Source organism: Capsicum annuum, chromosome 3, assembly GCF_002878395.1.
Source record: "Capsicum annuum cultivar UCD-10X-F1 chromosome 3, UCD10Xv1.1, whole genome shotgun sequence".
Classification (NCBI taxonomy): Eukaryota; Viridiplantae; Streptophyta; class Magnoliopsida; order Solanales; family Solanaceae; genus Capsicum; species Capsicum annuum.
The window spans coordinates 242,305,985-242,321,165 of record NC_061113.1 but is presented as its reverse complement, the minus strand read 5'-3'; the positions used below and the strand labels follow the sequence as shown (position 1 = coordinate 242,321,165).

The 15,181-nt window shown below is 38.5% G+C and overlaps 1 long non-coding RNA gene across 1 annotated transcript; it reads right to left on the bottom strand.

Annotated features, from left to right (window-relative positions):
• Positions 1–3,674: 3,674 nt before the first annotated feature.
• Positions 3,675–5,341, bottom strand: LOC124897134. Its single transcript, XR_007053749.1, has 2 exons — positions 5,142–5,341; positions 3,675–3,968 (listed from the first exon to the last, which is right to left on the bottom strand). It is a non-coding gene; the product is annotated as an uncharacterized LOC124897134 (long non-coding RNA).
• Between the last annotated feature and the right edge of the window lie 9,840 nt (positions 5,342–15,181).

Sequence of the window (15,181 nt, the reverse complement as noted above, 5' to 3'; positions counted from 1 at the left end):
TTGAGTTAAGCATGTCAATGAAGTAACTACCTTTGAGAAACCCTCTACAAACCTCCTATAATAATTAGCTAAACCCAAGAAGCTATGTATCTCTGTAATAGTACTAGGTCGAGGCCAATCTCGGACTGTTTCAATCTTCTTTGGATCAACATGGATCCCATCTCTTGACACCACATGCCCCAAAAAGGAAACCGTGCCCAACCAAAACTCACACTTTAAGAACTTGGCATAAAGCTTATGTCTCTAAGTGTCTGCAGCACAACTCTCAAGTGTTGTTCATGTTCCACCTCACTCCGAGAGTAAACCAAAATGTCATCAATGAACACAATAACAAATTCATCTAAATACGGCTTGAATACTGTGTTCATGAGGTCCATAAATGCTGCAGGTGCATTAGTCAGTCCAAAAGACATCACTAAAAATTCAAAATGTCCATACCTGGTCCGAAAAGCCATGTTAGTGAAATCTTTGGCCTTGACTCTCAGCTGATGATAACCCGATCTCAAGTCAATCTAAGAAAAGTGCGAATAAATCATCAATTCGAGGAAAGGGATAGTTATTCTTGATTGTCACCTTATTTAACTGCCTATTGTCAATGCACATTCTCAGCGTGCCATCTTTCTTTTTCACAAATAACACAGGTGCACCCCAAGGTGACACATTAGGCCTAATGAATCCCTTATCAAGTAATTCCTGAAGTTGAACCTTCAATTCCCTCAACTCAGCAGGAGCCATACGGTAAGGTGGAATAGAGATAGGTTGAGTCTGTGGCACCAAATCAATGTTGAACTCAATTTCTCTCATTGGAGGTAAACCGGGAAAATCATCTGGAAACACATCAATTTACTCCCGAACAATGGGAACATTATTTATAGAAACTTCCTCTGCTCTAGTGTCATGAACAGTAGCGATAACACCCAAACAACCATGGTTAATCATTCGGCGGGCTTTTACATAGGATATTATCTTCCCTTGAGTCACAGGGGTTATACCTTTCCACACTAAAGGTGGTTCTCCATGAATATCAAAACATGTAAGTTTAGCATAACAATTAATCAATGTGTAACATGACGCCAACCAATTCATACCCATAATCACATCAAAATCAGTTATTGGCAACACAAGTAGATCAAATATGGTGTCCTTACCCTGAATAGATATCACACAACCTCTATAAACTTTATCCACTGATAAGGCCATCGTAATAAAATATGGCTCAACAAGAGTCTCAATCCTTCTCTATAAGAATATAACAAAAGATGGGGACACATACGAATATGTAGAACCGAGATCAATAAGAGAATAAGCCTCATGAGAGTTTACAGTGATAATACCTGTGACCATTGCATTAGATGCCTCGATATCCTGTCTGGCCATAGCAAAGAATCTTGGTGGTCCACCTACTGTTTGAGAACCCTAAGTACCCTGCCGACCCTGTCCACAAGCACTCTGTGGAGTGTTCCTAGTGGCTGGGTATGAGCATGAGTACTTGCAATATCTCTCTGTGTATGTGCAGTAGTTTAACTAGAACCAGAATTTCCCTTAGGACAAAACTTAGCAATTTGCCCTCTTTCACCACAAGTACAACAAGGACCGCCAATTCCAAAATAACATCCACTATGATTCCTACCATAATTAGAGCATTTCGAATGTTGCCCAAACTGAAAGAAACCGCTACCATTCCTCTGTACCTGTTGCTACTATCCCTGTCTAGCTAGATAACTATTCCTTGAAGATTGGCCCACTGACTCTGACTGTGTAGGCCTGGACTGTCCACGATCAAAACCACTCTTGCTCCCAGGCGGAGCACCACTAAACCCACCTGAGTTACGTGCCTTTTTGTTTTCTCGATTAATCATTTCCATCTCATAATAGGACTCAGAACGAAAAGCAGTGTCAAACACCTCAAGATAGGATCCATTACACATATCACGTATCATTGGACCACGATAGCGAGCCTCAAGTCCATCCATAAATCATCTTACTTTCTCCCTCTGATCTGTAACTAAAGATGGAACATACCTGGACAACTCAGTAAACTTAGCTTCGTACTCAGTGACTGTCATAGATCCCTATCGTAACTCATTAAATTGGCATCTCATGTCATTTTGTTTCCTCAAGGGAATAAATCTGTCCAAGAACATAGCTGAAAACTCTGACCAAGTAATTGGTGGTAGCCCTGCTTGTCTGCCCCTTAAAATGGAAGTCAACCAAGCCTTGGGAGATCCTGAGAATAGAAAAGTAGTAAAATCTATACCACGAGTCTCAATCAGTCCTAAAGTAGTCAGTATCTTCTCGCAGCGATCTAAAAACTTTTGAGGCTCAGTAGAAGATGGTGTAGCATCAAACTCCGGTGGCTTAAGATCCATGAAATTCTTTAGATCCTTGGGTTGCCCTACAGCTGTAATCGAATGATCAACAGGTAGAGGTTCCTGAGAGGTTGCAACATTCAACAGAACTTGTGCTTGCGTCTGTGAAGTAACCTAAGGAGCTAGAGTTCGACCCTAATTAGGCACCAATGCCTCAAGTACATTCAACATTCTTACCACTACGTCTGCAGGCAAAGTATCAGTAAGTGCAGCAACTGGCACTGCAGCTGGAGTATCTCGATCAACCTGATTCTGCGCTTGCTGAGAAGCCACAACTTGGGGCTGGTCCCCATTCCCAACTCCAGTCTGAGCACCAATTTGCATCCAAGTTCGAGGCCTAGTTGGATGAGACCTAAATCGACCACCACCACGAGTAGGATCTTGTCCAGCATCACGTCCAGCAGGTGCATTAGATCGACTAGCGGAGGGATAACCAAGTCTCTTAACCATCTGCGAAACAATATTTAAGGGTTAGACTTAATTCAACTCAACGCACAAATAATGAATAAAAGGGGGAAACTTCCTAGTTGTTCCGTAGCCTCAAGTTCATAAGTATGGGCTCCTACATACCCATGAACAAGAATCTACTAAACACTAATCCATAACCCGGGACCTAAAGCCTACGCTATGATACCAATTTTGTCACGTCCCAAAATAATCTCTAGGCGTGACTGGCTCCTGATAACACCACTTGCCGGGAGAACTAATTTTCTATACATTCACAATATCTACAAACACTGAGATAAAGACATGTGCAACTTCAAGTGCGTGAAAATAGTATTAAACGCAAAGTATTCATCCACCCGGTTACCGTAATATGATTTATGAAAACAGCAATACTTAAATAATAGCTCTCTAGCCTCAAATCCCACACTAAAACTATAGAGCATCTAAACAGAGTTATATGAGTTCAACTTTTGGGCATGCAAACCCAACATAAGAATTATAATCTAAAATACTAAAGTTGGATGACTGCCTCCACGAACAATGTGAAGGCTCACCTTAGCAACATAATCCATACGAAAAGACTGTCAGCCACAAGTATCTCTCTCCGCAACCATATCTGCGAGGAAAGAGTGAGCTATATAAATATAACCCAGTAAGATCCTCGATCCGCTACTTTAATACCCCTGGAACAAGTGTTAAAAATACAAGGCACAACAAAATACAGAAATAATACGTAACGCCCCAAAATCTCACCCCGAGAGTTCACACGGTGCTTAGGGATACACGTAGATCCCAAGCTAACCCTTTGAGCCTACAACCATACTTTATACTTAATTTAAGAATTAAAATCAAATAATCTAAGTTTCACTCTCATCAATCCACGCTGTAAATATAATGTCCAAGTCTCAAGATACAGAGAAATCGAGAAATACAAATAACAGTCTAGTCTGACAAACCTCTACAACTCAAGAATAGGAAGCCACTGGGACAGACCCCAACTGAATCATACTCAAATAGAATAAGATAAATACAACAACTGATGTTACAGAACATCTGGAAATCTGGTCCACGAACCATGAGGACTCACCACTGCAGGAGTGTAGATAAAAGTGCTCAGAAATCACTGACGCTGCTGGAACTGAGCACCTGAGCCTACATCATAAGAAAATGTAGCCCACATACGGATATGTGGATCAGCACTTTGGGAATGTACTGAGTATATGGGGTGTATGCAATTAAGTAAACAACATCGTAAGTTTATATAAAATCATGCATGCGGATCATAATGACTCACAAAGCTGGAATAAAGCTGAAATATAAGAATTTTAAATCATGAATAATGAACATATATCATAAATCTCGTGAGTCATCATACTTAGCTCAAAATATAAACTTCTTCTTTTCTTCTCAAAACTCAAAGGTTAAGGAAATCCGTAAACAATACTTTCAAATCTCATACTTTCAACTTAATTCAGAGTAAGGGACAACTTCGGGAGTTTCTTTTAACCGACATAAAAAATATGAGCTTATCATGGAGTCCAACGTTTTGTCCTCCTAAGGAAGAAACCCCACATTGGGAAGGAGCGTCATACTCTTGCCAGGGAGTATAACCTCAACTCAGTGATCACCAACTCGGCCTTAGGCCCACAAATCTCAATCCTACGGTGGCACGTAGTTTTAGGAAAGTAGGGTACGCTCACCCACACCTCCCGCTCGATGCTAAATACTACTCCCGTACTCAAGTTTAGACTCATTTAGGAAATCCACCTCAAAATAATCTCAAGCGTCTATAATGAAGACCAAATCATATTTCTCATAATTGAATCAAAATAAATTGTGGATTCCTATTTTCAACTCAAAATCACAATATCATTCTTGACTCAAATCTTCTCAAAATCATATCTTTATCAAAATCAAACCCATTCTTGACATAAATACAATAGTTCAATTTTTTTTTCCAAGAACATAGACTTAAAAATCTCAACACCAAATCTTTAGACTCAAATTCAAGATTCAAAACTCATAACAATTCGCAATATCAACTCAACCCACTATTATTCTTGAAATCATTCAACAATACAAATTCATAAGTAAAGGATATAACTCATGATATAAACTTTTAATTCAAGACATAATAAATACAAGGTCATGAAAATCACAACTTAAATAACTCATAATCCCATAATCTCATAAATAGTATCTTGGTATAAATATATTCAACTTTAATTTCATAAATACCATATAAAATCAAAAACATATCTTGTAATAAAAATTAAGTTTTGGGCACAAGAACGGAAGGATTATTCTTGTTCAACACCCACATACCTCAAATTTATGAGTATTAATGAACTTTTGAATAGGAAACTCTATTTGCAAAATTGATAGGCGCTCCTTGTAGCTCTTGTAATGGGGATCCCAACTCTTAAATTATTTTTGAATTTCTACGGTTGAATTTTGAGGGATCTTGATTTTTGTTTTGGGGCTAAGGGAAGTTGTTCTTGTGAATTTGGAGAATAAGGATCAGATTTTGGTCTAAATGACCATTAATTCCGTGTTTATGGATATATATATATATAGGGGTAGGAAAGACTAAAATACCCCTAAGGAAACAAACAAAGTCACAGCTGTCCCTCAGTTGACAGGTTTGATATGCTGGCGTAAATTGGCCATATCTTTTTACTCAGATGTTCAAATTGGATGAAACCAATTGAATTGGAAAGAAGACTCAAAGAGATTTCATTTGATATCTAGCAGCTCTCCCAGTTTATTATATACAAAAAGTTATGATTATTACAAGTTGACACTGAAATGCTGAAAACTGGGCACCTGACCAGCACCTTTTGCCACTGGTTTGACATACCAAACGTGCCCTTACGCTACTCCAAAAATTCTGAATCTCACCCAAGATATACTATGACCTTTCCCCGAAGTTAAGGACTCAAAAATAAACTAAGTTTTGGAAATGCTTAGTAGAATTTCAAGGCATAAGATTTCCTTCAACTCACTCAGAAGGCTTAAACGTCGTGAAAATTTTACGGAGTATTACAATATCTCCCCCTTGGGAACATTCGTCCTCAAATGTCTCTCAGCAGGCTAAGAATATAGAGAAACCGAGAATACGCAACTCAGAGAACTTACTTAATTGGCTCAACTTCACTCTAAACTCATGAATACTTCAAAGAATACATGAACTCTTGATGAGAATGAATAAACAGCTGAATCATGAATATGAAAGGACTGAATTATGAAAGAGTAGTACCTTCAGCTTGCTTGGAGAAGAGGTGCGGGTATTTGGTTCACATGTCTGCTTTTGCTTCCCAAGTATCTCCCTCAACTGACTGACTACGCCATAAAACTTTGACCAAGGGAACTTCTTTGTTCCTTAGTTGACGGATCTGATAGTCTAGAATCTCAAATGGAACCTCATCATACGAAATATTGTCATGGACATTAGGATTCTCCTAAGGATCTACAACAACAGCATCACTAATACACTTCCTAAGCATAGATACATGGAAGAACGGATGGATAGCTAAAAATTCTGCAGGTAGCTCAATCTCATAGGCTACTTTCCCAACACGACTCAAAACTCTATAAGGACTAATATACCGGGGACTAAGCTTCCCCTTCTTCCCAAACCTCTTCACTCCCTTCATTGGTGAAATCTTCAGATACACTAAGTCACTAATCTCGAACTCAAGGTCTCTTCTTCTCACATCTGCATAAGACTTCTGGCGACTCTGAGCCTCCTTTAATTTTTCTCTAACCAATCTTACCTTCTCCATGGCTTTGAATACTACATCATGTCCAGTCACAACAGCTTCACCCACCTCGAACCAACCTATGGGTGATCTACATCTTTTACCATATAAAGCCTCAAATAGTGCCATCTGATTGCTAGCATGGAAACTATTGTTATAAGCAAACTCAATCAAAGGCAAATGTTCATCCCAACTACCTTTGAAATCAAGTGCACAAGCACTCAACGTGTCCTCCAAAGTTTGAATAGTCCTCTCAGCCTAGCCGTCATTTTGTGGATGAAATGCAGAACTCAAATGAACTTGGGTACCAAGACCCTTCTGAAAAGATCTCTAAAACTGTGAAGTGAACTCAGTACCCTTATCTGAAATGATGGACAAGGGAACTCCATGCAATCTGACTAACTCACGAATATACAATCTAGCATAATCCTTAGCTGTATAAGATGTATGCACAGGTATAAAATGCGCTGACTTAGTCAATCGATCTACAACAACCCAAATAGAATCATGATGACGACGCGAAGGAGGTAAACCAGTCACAAAATCCATATTCACCCCTTCCCATTTCCAAGTAGGAATGCTAAACTCTTTTATTTTACCACTAGGTCTTTGGTGCTCTACCTTAACCTTTTGGCAAGTCGCACACTTTGCTACAAATGCTGCTATATCCTTCTTTATACCCCTTCACCAATAGATTTCCCGCAAGTCGCGGTACATCTTGGTAGCACCTGGATGAATAGAATATCGCGTGTCATGCGCTTCAGCCATAACTCTCTGCCTCAAATCATCAACATCAGGTACACATAACCTACCCTGCAATCTCAACACCCCATCTCCCCCTTGGTAGAAAACCTCAATCTTTTGGTCCTTGACTGACTCCTTCAATCTGACCAAACTAGTATCTAAGTCTTGCTTTTTCTTCACCTCCGAGACTAAAGAGGACTCGGAACTACTCTGTAGTAACATACTCCCTTCAGCGGAATCAAGCAACCTAACACCCAATCTAGCCAAACGATGCACATCATGAGCTAATTCTTTCTTATCATTCTCCACATGAGATACACTACCTATAGACAACCTGCTAAGAGCATCTGCTACAACATTTACCTTACCCGGGTGATACAACACACTCATATCATAGTCTTTTAACAATTCTAACCATCTTCTCTACCTAAGGTTCAACTCCATCTGAGTAAACACATATTGCAAGATTTTGTGATCAGTAAACATATCAACATGAGCACCATACAAATAATGTCTCCAGATTTTCAAAGTAAAAACAACAACAGCTAATTCAAGATCATGGGTAGGTAACTCTTTTCATGAGGTTTCAACTGTCTAGAGGCATAGGCTATAACTTTACCTCGCTGCGTCAACACAAAAGCCAAACCAACTCTAGAGGCATGACAATACACAACAAAACCATCAGTACCATCAGGCAAAGCTAACACGAGAGCTGAAGTGAGTCGAGTCTTTAACTCCTGAAAATTCTTCTCACAAGTATCTGTCCACTGGAACTTAACTTTCTTTTGGGTCAACCGGGTCATAGGAGATGCAATAGAAGAGAAAACTTCGACAAAACGACGGTAATAACCAGCTAGACCCAAAAACTCCTAATGTCAGATGGGGAGGTAGTTCTAGGCCAATTCTTTAAAGCTTCTGTCTTTTGGGGGTCAACTCGAATGCCTTCGTCAGAAACAATATGACCCAAAAAAGCAATCGACCTTAACCAAAACTCATATTTGCTAAATTTAGCGAATAACTGATGATCTTTAAGGGTTTGTAGGACAATTCTAAGATGATTGGCATGATCATTCTCACTTCGGGAATACACAAGAATATCGTCTATGAATATAATGACAAATATATCAAGGTACTATTTGAACACTCGATTCATGAGGTCCATAAAGGCTGTGGGAGCATTGGTTAACCCAAAGGACATGACAAGAAACTCAAAGTAACCATAACAGGTTCGGAAGGCTATCTTTGGAATATCACATTCTCTCACTTTAAGTTGATGATAGCCGGATCTGAGGTCTATCTTTGAGAAATAACTCGCACCCTATGACTGGTCAAACAAATCATCAATTCTAGGAAGAGGATATTTGTTCGTGATGGTGACCTTATTAAGCTGACGAAAGTCGATATATATACGCAAAGAACCATCTTTCTTTCGCACGAATAGAACAGGTGCACCCCAAGGAGAAATACTGGGCCTTATAAAACCTTTATCTAAAAGATCTTTAAGTTGTTCTTTCAACTCCTTAAGTTCTGCAGGAGCCATACGATATGGAGGAATAGAAATAGGTTTTATATCGGTAAAAAGGTCAATCCCTAACTCTATCTCTCTATCGGGAGGCAACCCTAGAAGATCTTTCGAAAAGACATCAGGAAACTCATTAACTATGCTAACTGACTGAAGTGTCTGAGCTTCGAACTCAGTGTCTTTAACTCTAACCAGGTGATAGATACAACCTTTGGATATCAATTTTCTGGCTTTGAGATAGGAGATAAAATGACTCTTAGGAGACATAGAATTTCTGGACCACTCGAAAACTGGCTCATCTGGAAATTGAAACTTGACTACGCAGGTACGATAGTCAATAGATGTGTAACAAGAATGAAGCCAATCCATACCCAGAATAACATCAAAATCCACCATGTCCAACTCTATCAAATCAGCAAGTATGACTGTGTGAAGAACAGTAACAGGACACTTTTTATACACTTGTCTAGCAACAACAGACTCCCCTACTGAAGTGGAAACAAGGAAAGGCTTAGAAATCTTTTCAGGACTCACTTCAAATTTGACAACAACCAATGGTGTCACATAGGAAAAACTTGACCCAGGGTCCAGCAATACATAAACATCAAAGTGGAAAACACAAAGCATACCAGTAACAACATCTAGAGAATCCTCCTGCTCCTGGCGGGATGGTAGAGCATAAAATCTGTTCTGGCGCTAACCGCCACCAGTGCTAGAAGAAGCGCCCTGAGGAGGAGCTGGACGAGCTACTGGAGCTGGTGCACTAGTATCCTAAGTCTGAGGTCGAGCATCACGATTCCCCTGCCTAGCATACGAGCAATCTCAAAGTCTGTGGCCTATCTTGCCACAACCAAAACAACCCCTCTGATCAGCAAAGCACTCACAAGGATGATCTCTACCACACTTAGCACATGGAGGACTACGAGGTCTATGACTGACACTGTTATAGGATCTAGACATAGCAGGCCTGTTCTCCTGAACCTGCCTGTCTCTTGGTGTGGGGGTACTGGCTGAAGAAAAAGTAGGTAAAGGTGGACGACTCAAAAACTGCGGATGATTCCCTCCGTGGGACCTAGCCTGGCTGTATTCATTCTGCTCAGATCTAGCTCTTTTGTTACCCCTCACTCGATCTTTTTCCCTTAGTTTATCCGTCTCTATCTGTTGTGCATAAATCATCAACCTGGACAGATCCAATTCCCTGTTCAACATAGCAATCATGCATTCTTTCACAATAAGGCCAGAAACACCTGTCAAGAATTTATTCATAATAGTGCAAGTGTCGGACATCAAATTAGGAACATATTTGGCTAGCTGATTGAACTTCAGGCCGTACTCCTTAACCGTCATAGAGCCCTGCCTTAGGTTCATGAACTCCTTAATTTTTGCTTCCCTCAGCTCCAACGGAAAGAACTTATCCAAGAATGCATCTTGGAATATATGCCAAGTAACGAGAATGTCATCTCCCCCTCTACCCTTCCTCCAACCAACTACCCAGTCATACGCAATGTCTTTCAACCTGTAAGAAGCCAGCTCAACGCCTTCTTCCTCAGAAATATGCATTACCCGTATGATCTTTCTTACCTCCTCCAAAAATAACTGTGGGTCCTCACCTTCTTTAGACCCATAGAACTCAGGCGGATTCATCCTCATAAAGTCACGAAGTCTAGCTGCAGCCGAATCACTTCCTTGTGGGGGCGGAACTGCAGCCTAATGACTAACCTGAGCATTAACAGTGACTGCATGGGCTAATGCCTGAAAAGCTTCCCGGAACTCAGCATGCGACACATTTTCGTTCGGAGGGTTTTCAGGTTGAGGTGGCTGGTCATTGATTCTACGGATACTGGCTCGGCGACGAGGCATATTCTGTCATAAGAGAGCATAAGTTATTAGCAGAGAGAGACAACAGTAAGCACGACATGTTATGAAACAAAGATATGACTTTTTCCTAAAACGTCTCGTAGCCTCTTGCTCATAGATGTGGCGCGCTACACACCGATGATCAAGACTCTATGCAACGCGGCTTATCAGACTCTCTAGGACTCTCTTTATATCTTAGGCTCTGATAACAAGTTTGTAACGCCCCAAAATCTCACCCCGAGACGTCACACGGTGCTTAGGGATATACGTAGATCCCAAGCTAACCCTTTGATCCTACAACCATACTTTATACTTAATTTAAGAATTAAAATCAAATAATCTAAGTTTCACTCTCATCAATCCATGTTGTAAATATAATGTCCAAGTCTCAAGATACAGAGTAATCTAGAAATACAAATCACAGTCTAGTCTGAAAAACCTCTACAACTCAAGAATAGGAAGCCACTGGGACAGACCCCAACAGACTCATACTCAAATAGAATAAGATAAATACAACAACTGATGTTACAAAACATCTGGAAATATGGTCCTTGAACCGTGAGGACTCACCACTGCAGGAGTGTAGATAAAAGCGCTCAGAAATCATTGACGCTGCTGGGACTGAGTACCTGAACCTACATCATAAGAAAATGTAGCCCACATACGGATATGTGGGTCAGCATTTTGGGAATGTACTGAGTATATAGGGGTGTATGCAATTAAGTAAACAACATCGTAAATTTATATAAAATCATGCACGCGGATCATAATGACTCACAAAGCTGGAATAAAGCTGAAATATAAGAATTTTAAATCATGAATAATGAACATATATCATAAATCTTTAGCTCAAAATCTGAACTTCTTCTTCTATTCTCAAAACTCAAAGGCTAAGGAAATCCGTAAACAATATTTTCAAATCTCATACTTTCAACTTAATTCAGAGTAAGGGACAACTTCGAAAGTTTCTTTTAACCGACATAAACCATGTGAGCTTACCATGGAATCCAACGTTTTGTCCTCCTAAGAAGAAACCCCACGTTTGGAAGGAGCGTCATACTCTTGCCAGGGAGTATAACCTCAACTCAGTGATCACCAACTCGGCCTTAGGCCCACAAATCTCAACCCTACAGTGGCACATAGTTTTGGAGAAGTAGGGTACGCTCACCCACACCTTCCGCTCGGTGCTAAATACTACTCCCATACTCAAGCTCAGTCCCATTTAGGAAATCCACCTCAAAATAATCTCAAGGGTCTATAATGAAGACCAAATCATATTTCTCATAATTGAATCAAAATAAATTGTGGATTCCTATTTTCAACTCAAAATCACAATATCATTCTTGACTCAAATCTTCTCAAAATCATATCTTTATCAAAATCGAACCCATTCTTGACATAAATACAATAGTTCATTTTTTTTCCAAGAACATAGACTTAAAAATCTCAATACCAAATCTTTAGACTCAAATTCAAGATTCAAAACTCATAACAATTCTCAATATCAACTCAACCCACTATTATTCTTGAAATCATTCAACAATACAAATTCATAAGTAAAGGATATAACTCATGAAATAAACTTTAATTCAAGACATAATAAATACAAGGTCATGAAAATCACAACTTAAATAACTCATAATCCCATAATCTCATAAATAGTATCTTGGTATAAATATATTCAACTTTAATTTCATAAATACCATATAAAATCAAAAACATATCTTGTAATAAAAATTAAGTTTTGGGCACAAGAACGGAAGGATTATTCTTGTTCAACACCCACATACCTCAAATTTATGAGTATTAATGAACTTTTGAATAGGAAACTCTATTTGCAAAATTGATAGGCGCTCCTTGTAGCTCTTGTAATGGGGATCCCAACTCTTAAATTATTTTTGAATTTCTACGGTTGAATTTTGAGGGATCTTGATTTTTGTTTTGGGGCTAAGGGAAGTTGTTCTTGAGAATTTGGAGAATAAGGATCAGATTTTGGTCTAAATGACCATTAATTCCGTGTTTATGGATATATATATATAGGGGTAGGAAAGACTAAAATACCCCTAAGGAAACAAACAAAGTCACAGCTGTCCCTCAGTTGACAGGTTTGATATGCTGGCGTAAATTGGCCATATCATTTGCTCAGCTATTCAAATTGAATGAAACCAATTGCATTGGAAAGAAGACTCAAAGAGATTTCATTTGATATGTAGTAGCTCTCCCAGTTCATTAGATACAAGAAGTTATGATTGTTACAAGTTGACACTGAAATACTGAAAATTGGGCACCTGACCAGCGCCTTTTGCCACTGGTTTGACATACCAAACGTGCCCTTACGCTACTCCAAAAATTTCCGAATCTCACCCAGGATATTCTATGACCTTTCCCCGAAGTTAAGGACTCAAAAATAAACTAAGTTTTGGAAATGCTTAATAGAATTTCAAGGCATAAGATTTCCTTCAACGTAGTCAGAAGGCTTAAACGTCGTGAAAATTTTACGGGGTATTACATAATATGTACATAATGTATCTCATAAGGTAATCTCAATAAGATCCAAAAGGAAGTTCAAAAATATCACTCTATATCTCCACTCAATCCCCTCTCACGACTTGTCATAAACGGCAATGAAGGTGATCGGCCTAGCACCCTAAACAGTCCACGGCAGTATATATAATGCCCCAAAAAGTCTACTACGGCAGCATGTACAAGCCCCTAACATATTACGGCAGCATAAGTAATGCCCCTAACATATTACGACAGCATAAGTAATGCCCCTAACATATTAGGCAGCTATGTATGCCCCTAGAGACTATAATGGCAGCGACGAAAAATATATTCAACACTACTACATCACCTCACATATTATCACTAAACAACTTTCACAAAATTTTACAAATACATATCCACAAATAATCAATACTACCTATTCTACCAAGTCGCACGCTTGTTCCAACGGATGGACTAGGTAGACAAATATAATTTTTATAAAGCAAATTTGAAAAGAAAGCATCAAACCTTAAAGTCTCACTTACCTCACTAACGACAATTTCCCCAACTTGCAATATGTAGGACATCAACCAAACAACGACCAACGAGATCAATCTAAACAAAATTTTAAATAACAATATCAATTATGCTATTTCAGCAAAGCTTCAATATCCTTAACTTTTAAACTTACAGCTAGAACTTAGCATCTCACACCGTACCTATTGTTTTAACAATAATTTTCTAATACAACTGTCCAACATGAAACCAACGATGAGGAAAAGAAAAAAAATTCTCAAACAAAGGTTCATTTCACAAACATTTTCACCATAAAGTTATGTCCTCTTAAAAGTCTTTAAATGGTCGAAACTTTCAGCAACACAACAAAATTAGCACTTGCAAGAATAAGAAATTTTGTTTTCATCAAAGGACGTGACTATTCGAGAAAGTAACAGCCATCACTAGTTAGATTTAACTGTTCATGATTCTATATCATTCCAGATGTCATAACCTCCATTATGTAAGTACTCCACCTCAAATTTTCAGGAAGCCAACATGTCCTAGTTATTTCTATTCTAGCTTGTTGCACTAATTTCATGAACAAAACAACACTGTTGTACGTATATTTTAATTCCATGCTAAAGAACAATGGAAAAAATTTCATACCTTAAAAACTAAGAAGCTTTAATCCCACCTTTATATTCCCCAACCTATTTTTTTTCCTCCTATGCTGCCTGCTGATTTCTTCCAAGGATAAAGGAAATAATATATAGTCCTAGTAGTACACTTATAATGTTATAAACTTGAAACTGAAGAAGTCTTTTGACTTGTCCCTTTTAATTCCTTAATCAATATTAATAATTGGTTATAATTATCAATTAAACTTCATTAAAAAGAAATAATAAGTTGGATATTATATCTGTTGCCTTTATTGATGTCGCCCTTCGAGAAATATGCTACTAACCGCCTTCGAATCATGGAGAAGACCAAGAAACGAACAAAATAATACTCATAATTTTGAAGAGTCGGAGCAACTTAGTTAATTTTTCTGCACTGACATCAAACGAGTAAAAGCTTCTTCTAGAAGCTTTGTATTCTTAAATTGATACTTTAATAGCTCTCGAATCATGGAGAAGATCAAGGAATGAACAAAATTATACTCACAATTTTAAAGAGTTCGAGGAACTTAGTTAATTTTTCTGCACTTACTTCAAACGAGTAAGATCTTCTTCTAGAAGCTTCCTATTCTTAAATTGATACTTTAATAGCTCTCAAATCATGGAGAAGAACAAGTAACCAACTAAATTATACTCACATTTTTTAAGAGTCCGAGCAACTTAGTTATTTTTTCTGCACTGACATTCTAGAAGCTTCGTTTTCTTAAATTGATACTTTAATAGCACTCGAATTATGGAGAAGATCAAGGAACTAAAAAAAATAATACTCACAATTTGAAGAATCGAAGCAACTTAGTCAATTTTTCCGCACTGACATTC